Source organism: Leptinotarsa decemlineata, unplaced genomic scaffold (genome assembly GCF_025532065.1).
Source record: "Leptinotarsa decemlineata unplaced genomic scaffold, Ldec_3_MD MMD2_tig00078422_RagTag_RagTag, whole genome shotgun sequence".
In the NCBI taxonomy this organism is placed as follows: domain Eukaryota; kingdom Metazoa; phylum Arthropoda; class Insecta; order Coleoptera; family Chrysomelidae; genus Leptinotarsa; species Leptinotarsa decemlineata.
The window spans coordinates 19,038,802-19,055,977 of record NW_027412747.1 but is presented as its reverse complement, the minus strand read 5'-3'; the positions used below and the strand labels follow the sequence as shown (position 1 = coordinate 19,055,977).

The following is a 17,176-nucleotide window of genomic DNA, read 5'->3' as shown; positions in this document are numbered from 1 at the left end:
CACAATAAAAAGGAAAAGGAAACAGAGATTCTGGAGGTCAAACTAGGAATATTAGTGACATTTCATTAAAGTTGAGAATACTGAAGATGAATGACATCCTTTCTGTCAAATTTTGAATATTTAGCAGGGTTTGATGCTTCAGATAACCTCTATCTAAACAATAACAAACTAACCTATATGAAAATGGAAAATTAAAGAATTGCGATAAAACAGATAATGTTCTTATTCTGTTTGGAAATTCACAATGAACTAAACTGGTATCTTGAATGAGAAAAGCATTGACAGTAGGTAAAGTACTTCTTGTGTTAATTGAACATCTAAGAATATAACTTTATTTCAGATATTTTTCTGCTGTGCAAGATCACCGAGTGACTTCAAGTTATCCATCCTGGATGATTTAATACATATTATAATGTTTGAATTTTCGAGAGCTTTATTAAAGTTATGAGTCAACTAGAAGGTATCAGTATAATTGAACCCGTAACAGTAAAACCTTCTCTATGAAAAATTATTTATACGTGTCAAGTCTCATCACAATCGGTTGAGCGATGTGAAAGTTTATCTATCACACATCCATTTTTATATAGTAGATTATTTTCATTTATAATTAGTTATCGATTGTTCGTATATTGTTTATTTCATTTCTCTAATATAGAAAGAGGGAGGCACGTTTCGTTCCCTGCAGCTCATCTTCCAAGGTTCTATTTGAAGGTGGATCACTAATGGTGTGGGCTAGAATAGCACTCAATGATCTAACAGACCTTGTAGTCATCCGCAACGGATCCTTGATTGCCCAAAGGTATGTTAGTGAGGAGTTGGATGTCACAGAGCAGAATTAGGAGGGCACAATTTCAATTTTATGCACGATAGAACTCCTCCCCACGCTGCAGGGATAGTGCGCCAGTACCTACAACCCCACAATATCCACACTTTGAGGTGGCCCGCCTGCAGCCCGAACCTGAATCCCATCAAATTTTTTTGGGATCAACTGGAAAGAAGCATTTGAAGCCATCAAAATCAATCCGAGGGGGAAACACAAGATACCAAGCCAAAAAGTTGTAACTCAAAAACCCAGTTCTGTTTTCTTTTGATTTCAATAAGTGAAGGGTTTTCATTTTGATTTTGGTAGTTCTTCAATTTTCCCACGTATATCCAACGTACAAAAATAATTTTGCAGGAATTCGGTAGCCATTTGCATTGCCTTCCAAAGTAATATAACATATGATAAGTTTTTTTTCTGTATAAAGCATAACAAGATCATAAAGAAGTCATCCTTTACTTATTTTGATGAGTGAGTAAGTTATGGGTGAGGGCGTAAAAAAGCAGTCAGGACAATCTAGTCTCGCCGTAAAATTCCGTTTCTGAATATTTGATTGATGAACTGCTATGCCAGAATTTGATGTTTTGATGCGTCGACAAGCTGATACCATTGTTGTTAGGTTAGGTTAGGTTATATATTACCCACTTATCAGTTTCAAAAAAATATGGTTACCCTGGTTATCCAATACTGCACTATACACTGATTTTGAAGATTTATCACTAGGAATTTTCACGAACTTCATGGTTCCTTAGCGTCAGTCTCAAATGTTGAGAGTTGTCATTTGAAAAAAGCTCCAGAGTGATTTTGAAGTAGCTTCGATGTGCACCTCGGTCGAAATTTTTTTCAGAAAATCATTTGATATCTTCAATAGCTGCTTCTTTGATAATTTTCTGTGTTTTTGAATAACAATTGCCTGGTTACTAGTTTCTGAAACCTCCTGTATATCAGTGAGATTCTGATACCAGAGTTACTATTGTGACTCTCCAGGATCAATCCTATTACAACTATAAACACAATTCCGGGTAATTATCTTTCACGCTGCACTCTTCAAACGAGGGGGTTGAATCCTCCCCCAACAGCTAATAAATCACTTCAGGGGGCAATATCCAAAATAAATGCGTCGACGTCATTAACAGCATTACAAACCGACATTCCCAAATTTCTAATTCCATAAAGGTGGCAATTTACGGTCCACCCTTGACCATATTGTTTGAGCTTAATCTGCGTGTGTAAGTAAGCAACGCTGCATGCTGATACTTTGCAGGGGTCCTAATAGCCCCGTCTGTTTGTTGTTGTGTAGTGAGGGTTTCCGTGCACTGCAGAAGAAAGACAGGGCGTGAGGAAATCAGTGGGATGCGAAGAACAGAATAGATGCGTTTCAAAAAATTCACCAAAGCTATCAAAAATGTAATGGTATTTAAAAAATTATCGGTAATTTCGGATGACCATATTTCCCTGAAACCTTTTTATAAAACCTTTCATATCTTACGACAGCTTTATGTCTTCTGACAATTTTTTAGGGTTAAGTGGAATAACATTTTCTGTGATGGAACGTTCCAAACAGTTTCAATGCCCAGATCTGTCGGAGTTTGTGCTGATACTTGTCGAGAACAGAGGTCACTGTGGTTACCTTTTGTGAGTGGCGTTCTTTCACCCCGAGGCGAGAGATGGCGCAGAATACTAACCTTGTCTCCGTAATCTCACCATCGTAGTTTTTTTTTAGATGGACCATTGCACACACGTCTATCTCCAATTGAAGTCTATACCGATATCACTCATATACTCTTCTCCAGAGGCATGAAGTTTATGTTCATCCAAATAAAACGAATGAATGACCTCATGCCTTCCATTTCCGAGGGTGACACACTTGTACCCTTGAATTTTTCTGAGCGTAACGAATAATGGCAATAGTGAGATGCAGAAAAAAATAAACTGAAGTCATCTCCAACAAATACACCCCTTTCGAAAGGGTCCGGCTCTGTCTTGACTCCAGCTTGACCAGATGTAAGGAGTGTGTCACAGGGATGCCAGTCTATAATAATAATAATAATAATAATAAATGGTCTTTTTTTTACTTGTCGGAGTTTAGTAAAGCGCTATTCTTCCACTCAACCACGTTTAAAAAAAAAAAAACATTACAAAAAATAAATGGCAACTTCAGGACAATAGTAAGATTAAATTCAAATATTTATGTTTGGATCACTATTGACTGAGCAATTCAGTTTTAAGTTTACTTTTGAATAGCGGTAGTGATGTATTTTTCAAAGATTCACTGATGAACAAATCTGAGGTTGTAGTCTAAATGAAGTCCCAAACATTTTATTTTGTCAGTCAATTCCACAGAATGTTCATCAATATACAAATCGATATTATCTATGGTCCTTTCATGGCATTTCCAAAAATTATTAAAGACGATTTACTAGGATTAAGGTTTAGACAGTGTTGCTGCGAAATCTGAACAAGATTTTTTATATCATTATTGAGCGATGTTTCGTGATCAATAAGCTGATTTACTTTATCGGAGTTGTACAAGTTAGTGTCGTCTGCATATGTATGAATGTTGAATAACTTGAGGACCTTGGGGAAGTCAGATGTGTAGATAATAAAGAGTAGCGGGGCGAGAATTGAACCTTGCGGGGCTCCATGACATACACTTATATTATCAGACTGACTATCCTTTATCACAACACGTTGCTTTCTATTTTTCAAAAATGAACTAACAAAGTCACATGCCTCCATACTGAAACCAAAAAAAACAAATTTAACGCACATCAGATCGTGATTCATGGTGTCGAAAGCCTTACTGTAATCGAGAGACAAGAAAAGAGTAACCTTTTCATTATCGGTGGCTGAAAAAATATCTTCGGTCATTTTCAACAGAGCACTAGATGTGCTGTGATTTTTCCGAAAACCAGATTGGTGTTCAGGCAGGATGGTATTATCAGAGACATAAGAGTATATCGGACAATAGGCTACCTTTTTTAAAATTTTTGATATTGCCGGTAGTATATTTATGGGCCTCAAATCATTTGGTGTCAAAGGTTTAGAAATTTTGTTTGTAGGAAAAATAATAGATTGTTTTTATAGTCCCGGGAAGATACTGGTTTCAAGGCATTTGTTGACTAAATATGTTAGAACTGGAGTTAAGTAATCAAGAAATCCCACTATTTTGTCGGGTACTGCAAGGTATCTGATCAAATGCAAAACAGCTTAAGAGATGTTGTAGCAACCCCTTGTTGGAATCAAAATGTTTTTGATTTCATGATTCAGACCAATCTGTACTAATGGAAAGGGGAATATTGAAAATTAGCTTTTCTGAAAATAATGTTCAGCGAAACAGCTCCGTGAAATAGCAAATTTGATGGTCGTCGCCATGCATGGTTCAAAACTGTTCCTTTTCTATTTCAGTGTCCTTTACGTAACATTTCCCATTCGACAATTCCCCACGCACGCCCCTGGACCCCCCTTCCGCCGGCGGCTAAGGATGGGCGCACCGTGATTCATTCTCTTTTCTGGACACACTGCTTCCGTGTGACGGTCCGCTGATTTCATTTCTGGAAGGCCAAGATATAAAAACCCTTGGAGAAGGATTCCAAACCATGGCCAGCATTGCCATTCGCGTTCAAAAATGAAAGAGCCTTTTTTATATCCGAAGTATTCTTTTATTCACGAGAAAGTCCCACATATGAACGTGATTTCGGAGTTTTTTCGCTAACGTCTCAGGAAACATGAAGTGAATCGTCAAAGTAATAAATTGAATGTCTGCAGGCCTGGCTTTTGTGAACTGCTCAAAAATATGAAAGTAGAAAAATGGTTTTAACATGATTTTTTTTCATGGGTAACGATAGTATTTCATCCAAAGATGTGGCCATTCATTGGAATTATCAGTACAATAGAATATTTAATGATAATAATTGATTGTATCACTCCAAACTACATCCCAAGAACCTTAATTCCAAGTTCGGAGAAGGAATGCCTTCAGATGAATAGAATGCGGTTTATGGATCTTCCAACAGCGATTTCCAAACTTAGACAATTGATAACGGCCATCTTGTTGAAGCAAAATTAGTTGTCATTCATTCAGGCTGTTTTGCCAAATCACCATTGATGGATATAGCATTCAACAACACGTTGCATATAATGGAAATAATGAGATTTTCTCATCAAAATGGATGTTCTGTTCGGGCAACGTACCGCGCGTTTCACCCATTTCACGCTCACCATAATCGTCATACCGAGGTGACTATTCGCAATGTGGTGGATGAATTTGAGTCCACTGGTTCAGTAAACGATCAACCACACCATCAGGTCGACGAAACGCAAGGTCCGTCAAAAACACCGCCGCTATTTGTGAGAGTATGCGGGATAATCCAAAGCAGTCTATTTCGCGTCGCAGTCCTTTCGCAGACCACAACGTGACTTAGGCCTGCATCTGTGAAAAAGTCAACTGACCTAAAAACTGAAGACAAACGACCATAGACAACGATGTGTGTTCGCTGTGTCTTCGAAAAATCATCTTCAGCGATGAGGTCCATTTCTGGATGAATGGGCACGTGAGTGAAGCAACAAAATTATTGGTTTCGAGATGATACCAATCCCCATGAGATTCCAAAGCGTCCAATGCATCTCGGAAAATTCACAATTTGGTGTGGTTTTTGGGCTGGTGACCTCATCGGTCCATATTTCTTTGAGAGGACGTTGGTCAGGCCATCAGTGTCAACGGCGAGCGCTATATAGGTCGATGATTATCAATTTACCAATACAAAGATATGTGAATCAGGCAAACTTTCGGACCAACTTCTTTTTGGACACCAACGACATGGGGTTTCAACAGGACGGCGCTATGTGCCACACAGCTCATGCCACATTGGATTCTGCAGGAGCTATTCGGGGGCATGATCATCTCACGTAAAGGTGATGTAAAGTGGCCATCGGTATCGTTCGATTTGACCCCGTTAGACTATTTATTGTGGAGTTTTTTCAACTCGCAAAGACCCTATAGTATTTGTATTCATCATTGAACTTCAACCTATCAAATTACTCATAAGTGGCAACATTGGCGTGAAAACAATATGAATGCCACCCATCTCCTACAAATTCTCTAAACTTCCGAGTCGAAAAACATGTCAAAAATCAGCTTTTGTTACTAAAAGGATGCCTTGATATCCTTAAGGAACGAAATAACTACGTCCTCAAGATCACAAAGGTAGATGTTCGCGTCAGCCCGATCCTGTGCGTAATGTTTAAAGTCGTGCAAAAACTTATCAGTACCACCCATTGCCTGCTATCCGAGGCTTGTTTTGATCCATTATAGTTCTTACGCTTGAAGTGTGTGTATGTTTAACAATCGTCTATAGTGCAAAATGGAAAAACAAAAATTAGAAGCTGTATATTCCCTGAAGAAGAAGATAAAGAAAACGAAAAGAAAACTTCGAAACATATCTAGCAGTGAGTTATAATTCTCAAATTTTCAGAGGACGAATTTTATTTCGAAAAACATGTCAATTTCATTCCAATTTTGGCCACAATGTTTCATTTTCATTCAGAAAATGACCAACTGATTTCATTTTGACTCCGAAATGATTGATAAATTTCATTTTCACTCCAAAAATGACTGAAAAAATTTCATTTCCATTCCGAAAATGATTCAATATTTTCACATCCATTCCATAATTGACTGAAACTGGTTGAATATGTTCGTTTTCATTCCGAAAATGACTGAATTTGTGTATTCCAAAATAAACACATTTACTTCATAAAAACAGGTAGGTACTACACACTTTTTTGTCCGCAGGCAGTTCGTCCTCAAGCGATATTCAATTGTGTTCGGAATCAGGGTCGGACTCCGACCTGAATAATATACCAGAAGTGTCTCAATTGACAGAGGTTTTGGGAGTCAACCCTACATCAAAAAATGATGTCTAATCAAATATAGCAGAGGACATTTGGCCTCCCGATGGCAACTATATCTAACATTTGGACTTGTTGAAGAAAACCGCCAGGAGCTTTGGAAAAAATGGAACATTCCTGGAAACTGTAGTTCATTGAAAGCTCCGAAACTCAATCCCGAGTTTCAGAGTATACTTATTCCAGCATAACTGAAAAAAGAGATGTTTCTTCAGAATACTCAAGAAATGCTGGACAGAGGCCTGTTAGCACTAGGATGTTCTCTATCACTGGTATTAGTGAACCTGAAAAGTTAAGATAATAGTCTTGCATCATCCTTGGTTGATGCTGCAAAGTTGATTACAGACACTCATCATACCATCTCAACCCACCGGCGACATCAACTCCAGAACCGAGTATGTCCCCGAATCCAGAAATTTATCTAAAGTCAAAAAATTTATGACTTTTTTTTCGGATCGGACCTGAGCGAAAACTGTAAGGCAGCAAAAGCCCTAGAAAGTAATACAAGAGACTGGATTCAGAAATCGCCAACATCTGACTAGAGAAAAATGTTATTATATCCCAATTATTCATATGCATAAAATACTTACTGATTGCCAGCATGGTTTGCAGCCATAACAGAACTTGTCCAACACATTAATGATCTGATGGACAAAAATGAGTATGTAGTTGTCATATCGTTTGACCTAACGCGGGCATTCGACACGGTTAATCGTAATTTCGTCTCCGAAAAAATCAACAACCTAGGTCTACGTAGCCCAGTGAACGACTGGATAACGTCTTTTCTTGAAGATCGGAAGATCATCGTGAGAATCGGTGAAACCAAATCGAAGGAATACGATTTAGATCTTGGAACACCGCAGGGAAGTGTCATGGGTCCCTTGATCTTCCTTACCTATGTCAATGACTTGCCTCATAACATAAAGGACGGTAGAGTTTTCATGTATGCTGATGACACCTCTATTGTGGTGTCTGGCACTGATCGCCAAAGACTACAGCAAAAAACTGACTCAGTTTTGAAAGATTTTGCGGATTACTGTATGCAGAATACACTAATAATGAATCAAAGTAAGACAGTAATAATTGAGTTTCACACAAAACATGGAATACCTTCTAATTTCACCTTCGAAGTCAATAATAATATTGTTGAAACCTCCACTTCATGTAAATTCTTAGGAACGCTCATAGATTGTGACCTAACATGGGAAGATCAGATACAAATAGTATGTAAAAAAATCAATAAAAGCTTTTATATTTTGGCAACACTAAGAAATATTTTGAACACAGATTCATTATTACAGGTTTACAATGCATTTGTGTATTCCGCAAATTCCTACAATATTATAGTATGGGGTCAGGCATCAGACATAACAAGAATTTTTGTTGCTCAGAAAAGAATTATAAGGCTTATCTTCAACATTAGTAGTCGCCAATCATGCAGACAGGTTTTCAAAACTAAACGGATCCTCACGGTTACATCCATTTATTTAATGAAACTATTATCATATATTTTCAATAACAAACATTCATTTCCCATTAATGGTGATTCACATTCTTACAACACCAGAAATAAAAATGATATCAAATTGAACAAGCCCAAACACTCCTATTACAAAAAATCTCCCATCAATGCAGGCTGCCGTTTTTTTAACTGTCTTCCGAAAGAAATAAAATACGCGGGATCCCTGGCGGTTTTTAAGTATAGACTTAGGGAACTCCTTATCAGAGAATGTTTCTATACTGTTGATGAATTTGAATTATACTTTTCAATTTTGAGATGATATCGAAGTGTATTTTACATAGTCTATGTTAGTCATCATTGTGCTTGTTTCGTCCTGTTTGTCAATTAAAACTTAATGACACTGTTTTTGACTCATCATATCTATTGTTAACAATAGTTGAAAGGATTGATAAATATTTTATTTATTTATTTATTTTATTTTATGGTATTATGAAAAAATGGAATCACAGTTTTCCGCACACAGAGGAAACTTCTCCGTTCAACCTCTTTTCTCCGGAAAGGGTTCCATTTGAGCCATTCGATTCAGCATGACGCCATAATCTCATTTGTTTTGTTCTTGTTTCGTTGGGTTCTATCATAATAATTTTGACGTGTTTCCAATTCATCATATGTGCACCATCGCTTGGCAAAATATGCTTTGCTAATTCGACCTAACCTAACCTAACCCATCTTGGTTAAACATCAGGAGATAATTATCATAATCTGGAAATGATTATCATGCCCTGATGACGCTAACCTTGTTAGCGAAATACGATTCAAGAGACAGCATTTTTGTTCTGGTGAGGAAAGAGTGTTTTCAGTATATTGAATCTTCTCATCCCTCGTTTTATATACTATTTTGATGTTCAGATCCTTTTATGTCTGAAAGTCTCACCAGTTTGTTCGGTCATGCACATATGGAAGCTTGTAAACTTTTTTTTTTTAATATTGGTTTTGGTTATTATTTTACAGTTTCTTGTATCTGAATTTGAAATCCTTTGATGTATTGATATTGAAGTAGCAATATCTTTTCTTTGAGAAATTGCTTCAATTCAACAATATACTGATGATTCAAGAATCGCAGAAAGTGATTTCAAACTACATCTAAGTATTGCAATATAATTAAAACATCAGAAATTTTGGAAAAAAATTGTGAATTTCATTATTTCGAACTCCCATTGTCTGATATTATATAAAATGATTTGATGACTGTCATAACCCGAAGACGATTGTGGATACTAACAATCGAAACGTCGTGAAGTAACTTGGCTTGGAATCTCTAAACTTTTTATTTTTTGTTCAATTTATTCAGTTGTTTTACTTGTATTTTATTTGACTATTACCTTGTTCAAGTTTCTTTTGCTAATTATAATTGTTAATTTCAGCTATTCATTTTTAATTATTCTTTTTTTTTTAGTTCTTTCAAACTAATGGAATTATTCATGAAACGTTGTTAATCACCTTCAACCAAAAAAATTTAGAGAAGTCATCACTTCAATGATGATCATTCAAACAAATAATAAAGAAAAAGCCACTCCGACAATTTATAGTTAAATAATTGAATTAGATATCTACATATTTTCTCTCAAAACTCCACTAGCTAATTTTTTTTTATATATTTTAAACATTTATTACCATATGTGAGACATGACTTCAATTAGAACTGAAACCAATTTTGAAAAAAAAATCGATCCTGCCAGGATTCGAACCTGGAATCTTCTGATCCGTAGTCAGACGCGTTATCCGTTGCGCCACAGGACCTACATAAAAACTTGTCTTCAGATTATAATCACAATAATTACTTCCCCCAAACTCAATCATATATTTTGGTCCTGGTATTTCTATTCTGGATGTTTATTTCATTTTATGTATTTCTTCTCAAAAAATTTGTTAGCCTTTGAAAGGAATGAAGGTTTTATCAAAAAAACATTGTCAAACACATTCAAAAAATGGACAAAAAATTTAACTTTTTTCTGAACCGAAAACGCGAAGAAGGAAGAATATCAAGATTCAATGAAATCAAAAAAGTTTTTATAATAACATATACAGTTGTTTTGGGATTATAGATTGATGAAGGAACCTTTTACTACAACTCTGATGCTCATTAACGATTATTCAAAAGGTTAATGTATCCAATGAATTTGGACTGAACGATAAAATTATGCTTGAAAGAGATAACACTGACAAGAAACAATTAAACTGATACAGGGTGAAGTCAAACAAAAATATATATAGTCAAGTGTTAAAAAAAATAGCGCCCAACGTGGGGCTCGAACCCACGACCCTGAGATTAAGAGTCTCATGCTCTACCGACTGAGCTAGCCGGGCTGATATGAGCTAGTATCGATTAACTTTTCAGAAATCTCCATTAGTCATATACAAATTTTTCAAATCAATTATATTTCAGAAGATATTCAACAATTATTTAGTCCATGTGATATGTTTCGATTAGATTCAAAATTATCAAAATATTGAACGAAAGGTCATTGTCATTTTTGTGGAGACAGATTTTAGCATCCGAAACGTTAGGATAAAAGGTAGGTACCTATCTGTAGGTATAATTCCTTAGCAATTTTTTTTATCAAAAACATTACTATAATCGACAAGTAACTGATAAATAAAACATTTTTTTACGTAGTGATATCAGTAGTAATATCAATAATAATGATCCTTTTAAGGGTATAATTACTTTCGTAATTAGGTAGTCAGTACCTTGTATTTTAAATTCTGCCTATAAATAAAATAAATGATTGGGAAACCAAAACTCTTATGATTACGCATTATTACGCATTGGTCAAAGACGAAACGGACTGGTTTAAGTTTGACGATAGTCGTGTCACTAAGTGTTCTGGCGATGTCTTGAATTTATTGGAGCCTCTGGAGACACCCTACATTTTATTACATGAAAGAGAGAAAAGGCACATCAAGATCTTGAGATGATATGGTACGACTTTCAGAAAGGACAAAAACCAAGATAAAGAAGAAGAAGTTGAGGTTATGAATGAACGATATCTCGACTTTCAGAAAGAACAAAAACCAAGATGAATACAGGAAATAGCAGCCACTAACGGTTTCTCGAAGGGTATTGTAGATGAAATAATAAAGAAGAAGAAGTTTAGGTTAAGAATGTACGAAATCTCCACTTTGAGAAAGGACAAAAACCAAGATAAATACATCTTAGTTCCCATACCACCAATATACGAGAAAATTTGGAAAGATTTTCAAGGAACTAGGTATGAAGGTGGTTTTTAAAACAAGTCATATATACACTACCGAGCCTTTTGGGAAGTCCAAAAGACAAAGTCAAGAATTCGGAAAAGTCTGGAATTTACGAGATTGGAACACATAGGAACACATAGTACACTTAAAATATGGAAGACCTGAAAAATCAGCAGACTTCAGTTCATTAAGACTAGTTAGACAAGTTAACAACAACAGGCAACTAGATGCCTATGAGAGTGTAGAAATAAGTAAACACAATAATATTATGATTAACGATGAGGGACCTATACCAAAGAGCATACTATAGGTATATATCTTGTTAAAATAAAATAATGTTGTTGGTTTTACTGATTACTACATAAGGACACATTGCAAAAATAAATTTGGATAGGCAATGTGTGAAATTAATTTTATATAGCTGAAAAGTGTATATAAACACATATTGTAAAATAATAGATAAGGCAAAATTGTAAAATTAATTTAGGTTGGTATACCGGTATGTGTGGTACGCGTGGATGGTTTACCTGTATGGAATACCTATATAGCATAAATAGGTTAGCTCGCATTAGTTTTAATCTTCCTCTCTGAAGATGATCACTTGCTGATCGAAACACGTGTCGAGGTGTTAAAAATTTCGATTTGGAGTTGGGAAAAAAATCCAGTAATATTTATTGGTACTGCATGTTTTTCCGGGTTTTCCTGCAGTTGGAATGCGCCACTGGAATCATTCAATTCCATGAAAAAAAATAATAAAAAATTAGACTTTAATTTTATATTTCGCTATAACTTTTTGGAATGACAGTTGAGCAGATTCATTTATTTTTCAGATTATTCAACAAATTTTCTCCTTCACACTCTACGTAAAATCCTTTTAAAGAAGAAGACAAAAATTATTTGTCAAACATTCCTCAACATCGAATAAAGAAAAAAAAAAGTTGGAGGCGCCGGGCATCGATCCCGGTACCTCTCGCATGCTAAGCGAGCGCTCTACCATCTGAGCTACGCCCCCATATATAAGTTTGTTCAATAATATCAATTATCAACGGTAAAGTATTCACAAAGTGCTAGTTGAGATTAAAAGGGGCTTTTCTATTATTAATTAATTGTTCTATATAAATTAAATTATTGTATGCAGATATATTGAAGGAATGCAAGAAATGTGCCACTTGTTATTGTGAAGCGAAACGATCCACGCTATCAAAATATTGTTGCACAATTTGTAAAAAAGGTTAAGTAAACTGGGTAGGTATTCTACATTTTTTGGTGATTTGTAAAAAATGCATTCCTAGTTATTTTGCAAAATTAATATTTTTTTCGATGTTGAAATAGAAAAAAAATAAACATTATATGTTTTTGGCAATTAAAATATGTTTGAAAAACTATGATACGAATATATTATTTTAAAAATCAACATGGTTTAATAATAACAACAATACACAGATAATGAATGTTATATTAACCACATAACATGAATATAAATTCCTATTGTATTTACAGAAGCATCATCTGGGCCTATTTAAACAACGGTGAGTTCAAACAACTAGAAAATGATAAAACAAGGTCAAGTGTAGTCAAATCATTACAAATTTCACTTTTCAGAAAAATTCTCAGTTTTTTTTTTATTTTGACCCCAAATTTTTCAATCTTCTTCCTGAAAACTTCAAATGATATAGGAAAATTCAAAACTGCCTTGAAAAGTTATATGATACAAAGAGACCCAAATTTGTTCACCTTTGCTATCATTCGCATACCTATCAATATTTTTTTTAATTGAAATACAGATTTTTCTAACTCTCCTGCCAACAATTCACTAAAACCATCAGAATCAAATTTACCTCCGATTTCACTCATTATATTTATTAAGCATATACCTTTTATAAATTTGAGTTTGAGATGTACATAATTTACAATCCTGCATAATAGATGGGAAAGCACAATACATGTATTATATTTCATACCTAGGTGTAATCCATACATTCAGCGAGATAACTCTGAAGACATATATTTTTTGAAATATTGATGTACAAGTATGTATTGAATGAATGCAAAAATGAATATGGAATGAAATTCTTCAGAATTGTAGGCAGCGTTGATGGAGGAATATTGAAAGTTTTCGCGATATCTTTTTTTTCGAATTCCACAGCCGCGATATTTTTTTCTGACGGAGAAAGTGAGAGAGACACACTCCTGTCTTGCACTCATCGTCACAACTAAAGAGTAGGTACCTATTGCGTAGTTAACCTAGAAAGGAGGTGAACATCACGTGGAAAATGAGGAATAAACATTGCTAGGAAAAATTCGAATTATAAAGAGTGGAAGTCACCTGATTCGAATTATAAAATGTTCTGTCCCTTTCTTGTTACAAAACGGTTTCGGTTATTGAGCGTTTCAAAATACACAGCATTCGAGTTTAGAATAATCCAGAGTCGACTGTACCTACATATCGGGTTCAAATCGTAAGTTAGTGTCGAATTCAAATTGAAAAATAAAATTCAAATAATTCTTTCTGGGTGCAAAGTATTACGTCTGCTCGATCCCAGTTCCCTCTTGCGAACATTTCTCAACAGCACGCCACTGCACCCTTGTCACCCCATTTCTATAATTGACTTCGTACATTCAGTTCAACAGATACACGGTACGAAAATTGCATTCTCTAGGATTCTTCCCGTCTGTGAACTAGGAGGGACACAGAATTTATTACCGGGAATTCCGAAGCGATGAAAACCATTACAGAAGTGTGGGACAGATAAGAAAACTTCAAACTGATAGAGTAAATAATTGGACGGGTATAAATATTTGGAGGAATTCGAGGGAATGGTATTTATTACTGTTAATTCCAGATACACAAGGTTATGGAGGCGAACATACGTAATATACAGGGTGTCCCTGGACTTCCTCTTTTCCTCTCGGGAATGTATAGATGGGGTCAAAATATCACCAGTACTTCATATAACTGTTTTTCCTAAAAGTCTTCGTAACCAAGTTACGGGCCCTCGAAGTTACAAAATGAAAAATGTTTTTTTTTGATAACTTTTCAAGTGAATATTCAAAATCATCCAAATTTTGGTAATTGACTAAACAAATGAATTCCGTCGATGAGCTTTCATGCAGGAGTCAGTTGTTTTGCTACAAAGTCAGGAACGGACTACCCCCGATGGTCCACACCCCAAAACTTTGAAATGACAGATATTTTTCAATATTTTTCAACAAAATAAGGTTACTTGGACAATTTTATGAATAAAAGTACTCGTGTGGAAAGTCGATCGGAGCAACGAGTCTTGATAAAAATGTAGTTCTACTCGACGACATCAAACCCGCTCGTCCACCATTATTTGAAATGAATAATTATCAAAGCAGAAATAATAATGATAACGTTAATTCAACAACATTTATAACAGGAATAATACAAAGTATGTTAAAATGAAGTCGTAAACAAAAACTATAGTACCTATATGGAAGTTTAAGTCACAATTGTGATAGCAGATATTTTTTCAAAAGAAATATCAAGTTCTGTAGATTCGTGGTGTTTTTAAACTAACAAGCTACTACCCTACTATGAAATATCGAATTCATTCCATATTTTGTATGTACATAATACGTGTGGAATAATCACGTTTCGTGTTGATCAGTTATCTGAATCTCATGAAACTCAACATTCGAATGTTTCAAATTCTTCTTCACAGCTAAACTGTTGAGGAGTTTCACTGATAATTATAATTTTATGGGAGAAATTCTTTAACACGAATCTAAATTTAGCTGAAAAAACGCACATCGGAAAAAATATTTACTATACTAATAGAAAGCAAACGAATGAACTACAAAAACGGCTGCACATGATCAGGTGAAAAATATCCAGGGAATAATTATGTTCCATTTCTTTCACAGATGTTGACAAAAAAACCTTTTAGAAAATTTTGATAAAAAATGAGAAACTGGAATGCGATTTTGTTTTGTTGAGTGGTGCGTTGTCATATGACTATCATTGTATTGTCAATATTCTATAGGATATTTTGAATTTTTTTGATAGGGCCGAACAGTTTACATTCAATGAATATGCAGATATGCATGTATTTTATGGACGAGCATTTTGTAATGCTGCAGAAGCTCGTCGTCTGTATTCCGAGCATTTTCCCAATCGAACGATACCGTCAAGAGAAACATTCGAGCGTGTCGATCGCAGCTTGAGGGAGACAGGTATGTAATAATTGATAATTAATTTGAGCACGTTGTTTTATTTCGATATTATTGTAGGTACAGTTTTGCCAAAACGAGGTGGTGAGGGCGCTCCTAGGACTGTACGTACCGTTGTATTGGAGGAAAATATTTTGGAAGCCGTCGCTGATGATCCTTCAATGAGCATCAGAAATCTATCAGAACAGTTCCATACATCCAAGTCCACTATTCATAGAATAATTAGGGAACAACTGCTCCACCCATTTCACATCCAGAAGGTACATGCCATGACACCTCAAGATTTTCCAGCACGACTGGAATATGCCAATTGGTTCATGGATAGGCAAAGAGAGGATATGACTTTTATTAATCGAGTTTTATTCACTGATGAAGCAGGTTTCAGTAGAGATGGAGTTATCAACTCTCATAATCTCCATATATGGGCCGAAGAAAATCCCCATGGGATATTGCAAACCAAACACCAACGGAAATTCAACGTGAATATTTGGGCTGGTATCATAGGAAACCATCTTATAGGACCATTCGTTCTACAGGACCGATTGAATGGAGAACGTTATTTGGAGTTCATTCAGAACGATTTGAATGGACTTTTGGAACATGTTCCATTGCAAACCCGAAGAGATATGTGGTTTATGCATGATGGCGCTCCTCCTCATTTTAGTTTGATTGTGCGTGACCATCTGAACCATATTTTCCACAATAGATGGATTGGTAGAGGTGGGCCATATTCATGGCCATCGCGGTCTCCGGATTTAAATCCATTGGATTTCTTTCTGTGGGGACATCTTAAAAGCCTTGTTTACGCTACACCTATTCACACAAGAGATGCATTGTTGAATAGAATAACATTACATTGTGAAGCCATACGAAACGACCCTGGAATGCTATTTCAAGTACAGAGAGGGTGTCTTCGCAGACTAAGAAAATGTATAGAGAGAGAAGGTGGTCATATCAAGCAGTTTCTGTAGCGGATTTTTCATTTCTGTTTGCTCTTGAGGCTCTTGAGTTTCGTTAGTTAAACATGTTTGCATTATAAAAATTCGTTATGAACATTTTACCTATCATTTCCATTTTCCTTAAAAACTAATATTTTCGAATAATGGTAGACATCTCAGGATAAATGTTGTTGAATTAACGTTATCATTATTATTTCTGCTTTGATAATTATTCATTTCAAATAATGGTGGACGATCGGGTTTGATGTCGTCGAGTGAAACTACATTTTTATCAAGACTTGTTGCTCCGATCGACTTTCCACACGAGTACTTTTATTCATAAAATTGTCCAAGTAACCTTAATTTGTTGAAAAATATTGAAAAATATCTGTCATTTCAAAGTTTTGGGGTGTGGACCATCGGGGGTAGTCCGTTCCTGACTTTGTAGCAAAACAACTGACTCCTGCATGAAAGCTCATCGAAGGAATTCATTTGTTTAGTCAATTACCAAAATTTGGATGATTTTGAATATTCACTTGAAAAGTTATCAAAGAAAAACATTTTTCATTTTGTAACTTCAAGGGCCCGTTACTTGGT

At 35.4% G+C, this 17,176-nt stretch overlaps 3 non-coding genes across 3 annotated transcripts; all 3 read right to left on the bottom strand.

The window, feature by feature from the left end:
- Window positions 1-9,916: 9,916 nt before the first annotated feature.
- TRNAR-ACG (transfer RNA arginine (anticodon ACG)) lies at window positions 9,917-9,989 on the bottom strand. The gene has a single exon. It is a non-coding gene; the product is annotated as a tRNA-Arg (tRNA).
- Window positions 9,990-10,483: 494 nt separating this feature from the next.
- Window positions 10,484-10,556, bottom strand: TRNAK-CUU (transfer RNA lysine (anticodon CUU)). Its single transcript has one exon. It is a non-coding gene; the product is annotated as a tRNA-Lys (tRNA).
- Window positions 10,557-12,386: 1,830 nt separating this feature from the next.
- On the bottom strand, window positions 12,387-12,459 carry TRNAA-AGC (transfer RNA alanine (anticodon AGC)). The gene has a single exon. It is a non-coding gene; the product is annotated as a tRNA-Ala (tRNA).
- Between the last annotated feature and the right edge of the window lie 4,717 nt (window positions 12,460-17,176).